At 49.0% G+C, this 4,917-nt stretch overlaps 1 non-coding gene across 1 annotated transcript; it reads left to right on the forward strand.

Annotated features, from left to right (window-relative positions):
- Positions 1-4,278: 4,278 nt before the first annotated feature.
- Positions 4,279-4,351, forward strand: TRNAK-CUU. The gene has a single exon. It is a non-coding gene; the product is annotated as a tRNA-Lys (tRNA).
- Positions 4,352-4,917: the final 566 nt, after the last annotated feature.

Raw genomic sequence — 4,917 nt, forward strand, 5'->3', positions numbered from 1 at the left:
GGAAAAATAACTGTCCTAACTGAAACCAGGACATATATCCACCCCTTATTCCATACCATTTATGTCATGCTCAGGTTACACTCTTTCCAATACATTCTAGTTAATCACTATTTTCATCTATGGTAGTGATGACACACAGTATTATATAATAATTAACATAATACATCTCAACTCATGGGCTATTCTCACCCAGTATTAAATCCCCTTGAGGTACACACCGGACCTCCCCATTCTTTTGCATTATCCACCAAGTGCATCCAGGTCCTTGAGCAAAAGCAATCCCACGAATGGGTTTGCCTTTTCCTGAGGCAGGAGTAGCCCAGACTGTTTTACCTAGCATATTTCTTACATGCACTACAGGAACTTTATCCCCTTCTACTGTACGTAGCAGGTTTGATTGGGCAGGTCCAGCTCGATTGGCAGATCCCCTAGTATTGACTAACCAGGTGGCCTTTGCCAAATGTGTGTCCCAATTTCTGAATGTCCCAGCACCCATTGCTTTCAGTGTAGTCTTTAACAGTCCATTGTATCGCTCAACTTTACCGGAGGCTGGTGCGTGATAGGGGATGTGATACACCCACTCAATACCATGTTCTTTGGCCCAAGTGTCTATAAGGTTTTTTCGGAAATGAGTCCCATGGTCTGACTCAATTCTTTCTGGGGTGCCATGTCGCCAAAGGACTTGCTTTTCAAGGCCCAGGATAGTGTTTTGGGCAGTGGCATGGGGCACAGGATATGTTTCCAGCCACCCAGTGGTTGCTTCCACCATTGTAAGTACGTGGCGCTTGCCATTGCGGGTTTGAGGGAGTGTGATGTAATCAATCTGCCAGGCCTCTCCATATTTATATTTCAGCCATCGTCCTCCGTACCAAAGAGGCTTTGACCGTTTGGCTTGCTTGATTGCAGCACATGTTTCACAAACATGAATAACCTGTGCTATAGTGTCCATGGTCAGGTCCACCCCTCGATCACGAGCCCATCTGTATGTTGCATCTCTGCCTTGATGGCCCGAGGTTTCATGGGCCCATCGGGCTACAAATAGTTGACCCTTTTATTGCCAGTCCAGGTCCACCTGAGCCACTTCAATCTTGGCAGCCTGATCCACCTGCTGGTTGTTTTGATGTTCTTCAGTAGCCCGATTCTTGGGCACATGGGCATCTACATGGCGTACCTTTACAACCAGGTTCTCTACCCGGGCAGCAATATCTTGCCCTAATGCAGCAGCCCAAATGGGTTTGCCCCTGCGCTGCCAGTTGTTCTGTTTCCATTGGTGTAACCACCCCCAAAGGGCATTTGCTACCATCCACGAATCAGTGTATAGGTAGAGAACTGGCCACTTTTCTTGTTCAGCAATATCTAAAGCCAGCTGGATGGCTTTCACTTCTGCAAATTGACTCGATTCACCTTCTCCCTCAGCAGCTTCTGCAACTCGTCGTGTAGGACTCCATACAGCAGCTTTCCACCTCCGATGCTTTCCCACAATGCGACAGGACCCGTCAGTGAACAGGGCATATCTCTTCTCATTTTCTGGTAGCTTGTTGTACAGTGGAGCTTCCTCAGCACGGACCACCTCCTCCTCTGATGACATCCCAAAGTATTTGCCTTCTGGCCAATCCATAATCACTTCCAAGATTCCCGGACGACTGGGGTTTCCTATTCGAGCCCGCTGAGTAATCAGTGCAACCCACTTGCTCCATGTAGCATCAGTTGCATGATGTGTAGAGGGGACCCTTCCTTTGAACATCCAGCCCAGTACTGGCAGTCGGGGTGCCAGGAGGAGCTGTGCTTCAGTACCGACCACTTCCGAAGCAGATCGAACTCCTTCATATGCCACCAATATCTCCTTTTCGGTTGGAGTGTAGCGGGCCTCAGATCCTCTGTATCCCCGACTCCAAAACCCTAGGGGTCGACCTCGAGTTTCCCCAGGTTCTTTCTGCCAGAGGCTCCAGGTGGGGCCATTCTCCCCAGCTGCGGTGTAGAGCACATTCTTTACATCTGGTCCCGTTCGGACTGGCCCAAGGGCTACTGCATGAACTATTTCCTGCTTAATTTGTTCAAAAGCTTGTCGTTGCTCAGGGCCCCATTCAAAATCATTCTTCTTACGGGTTACTTGGTAGAGCGGGTTTACAATCAGACTGTAATTTGGAATGTGCATTCTCCAAAACCCCACGACACCTAGGAAAGTTTGTGTTTCCTTTTTGCTAGTTGGTGGAGACATAGCTGTTATTTTGTTGATCACATCCATTGGGATTTGACGACGTCCATCTTGCCATTTTATTCCTAAAAACTGGATCTCTCGTGCAGGTCCTTTAACTTTATTTTGTTTTATGGCAAAACCAGCCTTCAGAAGGATTTGGATTATTTTCTTCCCTTTCTCAAAAACTTCCTTTGCTCTGTTACCCCACACAATGATGTCATCGATGTACTGCAGGTGTTCAGGAGCTTCCCCCTGCTCCAGCGCAGACTGGATCAGTCCATGGCAAATGGTAGGGCTGTGTTTCCACCCCTGGGGCAGCCGATTCCAAGTATATTGGACTCCCCTCCAAGTAAAGGCAAACTGTGGCCTGCACTCTGCTGCTAGAGGGATGGAGAAAAATGCATTAGCGATATCAATTGTGGCGTACCACTTGGCTGCCTTTGATTCCAGTTCGTACTGAAGTTCTAGCATGTCCGGCACTGCAGCACTCAGTGGTGGTGTGACCTCATTCAGGCCACGATAGTCCACGGTTAGTCTCCACTCACCATTAGACTTTCGCACTGGCCATATGGGATTATTAAAAGGTGAATGAGTCTTGCTGATCACTCCTTGGCTCTCCAGTTGACGAATTAGCTCATGGATGGGAATCAGGGAGTCTCGGTCGGTGCGATATTGCCGCCGGTGCACAGTTGTAGCAGCAATTGGCACTTGTTGTTCTTCGACCCTCAGCAACCCCACAACAAAAGGGTCCTCTGAGAGACCGGGCAAGGTAGACAATTGTTCAATGCCCTCTGTCTCTAAGGCAGCTATGCCAAAAGCCCAGCGGAACCCTTTTGGGTCCTTAAAATATCCTCTTCTAAGATAGTCTATGCCAAGGATGCATGGAGCATCCGGGCCAGTCACAATACGGTGTTTTTGCCACTCATTCCCAGTTAGACTCAGTTCAGCTTCCAATACAGTTAATTGCTGGGATCCCCCCGTCACTCCATAAATACTGATGGGCTCTGGCCCTTTATAGCCTGATGGCATTAGAGTACATTGTGCACTGGTGTCTACTAAAGCCTTATACTTCTGTGCGTCTTATGTGCCAGGCCATCGAATCCGCACAGTCCAATAAACTCGATTGTCCCTTTCCTCCCCCTGGCTGGAGGCAGGGCCCCTCTAATCCTCGTCAGAATCTTCATTCCTGTGTTTAAAGGACTGCCTGCTGGAAGTTGGAGCAGCAAACTTTTCAGAGACCCCCTTTTTCCCCATTGTTTTCTTTTGCAACTCACGTACCCGTGCCTCTAGGGTCGCGGTGGATTTTCCATCCCATTTTCTCATGTCCTCTCCATGGTCCCGTAGGTAAAACCACAGGATGGCCCGAGGTGTGTATCCACCATATCGTCTTCCTTGCACGGATGAGCGCTTACCCCTAATAGCAGAGACATTGGTTTGTACAGGAGGGGAGGAAAATAATCTCTCTTCAAGGTGGTGGACCTTTTCAGAAAGTTTCTCCAAAGTATTCTCTTTTAGTTGGTGGACCCTGGTTCGTTCAGGTGGGGTAGAAAATAATCTCTCTTTAAGTTGCTGGACCTCTTCAGAGAGTTTCTCCAAAGTATTCTCTTTTAGTTGATGGACGCTTTCAGAAAGTTTCTCCACAGCCGAGACACAGGCCTGTAGGGAAGAGGAGAGGCTTTCTTCGTACTGCCGGAGTTGTTTAGCCACATCACCCACCGTGGGTTCCTCATCCTCTTTCCAGGCCATTATTGCCAATGAGCTGGCATATGATGATGGTGCACTCCGTACAAACTTCCGCCACATGGGTCGTGTACACCTGACTTCATCTGGATCTGTGGGTCCATCTGGATCTGTGGGTCCATTGTCTGGGTCCTCATAAATCACCTCCCGTACGGCTAATTCCCTCAGGTACTGGATTCCCTTCTCCATAGTGGTCCACTTGCCTGGCAGACATACAAGTTCTTCCTTGTAGGGAAACCTTTCCCTTACAGCTGACAGGAGACGCCTCCAGAGGCTGTGAGATCGTGCTCCATCTGCAATTGCTTTGTCAATGTCTGCATCTCTAGCAAGGGATCCCAGCCGCCTGGCTAGCTCAGTCGGTAGACCATGAGACTCTTAATCTCAGGGTCGTGGGTTCGAGCCCCACGTTGGGCGCCAAAAGAGCTGTTGTGGTTTAACACAGCTGGCAGCTAAACACCACACAGCCGTTCGCTCACCCTCCCCCCTCCCTCTCTGGGATGGGGGAGAGAAACGGGAAAGTGAAGCCTGTGAGTTGAGATAAAGACAGTTTATTAAGATAGAAAATAATAATGATAATAATAATAATATGTACAAACAAGTGATGCACAATGCAATTGCTCACCACCCGCTGACCGATGCCCAGCCCAACCCCGAGCAGCCGGCCCCCCACCCCGGCTAGCCACCCCTATATATTGTTTAGCATGACGTCAGATGGTATGGAATACCCCTTTGGCCAGTTTGGGTCAGCTGTCCTGGGTTTGTCCCCTCCCAGCTTTTGCTGCACCCCCAGCCTGCCCGCTGGCAGGACAGAGTGAGGAGCTGAAAAGTCCTTGGCATAGTGTAAGCATTGCTCTGCAGCAATTAAAACATCAGCATGTTATCAGCACTCTTCTCATCCTAATCCAAAACATAGCACCCTACCAGCTACTAGGAGGAAAAATAACTGTCCTAACTGAAACCAGGACATATATCCACCCCTT

The sequence above is a fragment of the Oxyura jamaicensis genome, unplaced genomic scaffold (genome assembly GCF_011077185.1).
Source record: "Oxyura jamaicensis isolate SHBP4307 breed ruddy duck unplaced genomic scaffold, BPBGC_Ojam_1.0 oxyUn_random_OJ71993, whole genome shotgun sequence".
NCBI lineage: Eukaryota > Metazoa > Chordata > Aves > Anseriformes > Anatidae > Oxyura > Oxyura jamaicensis.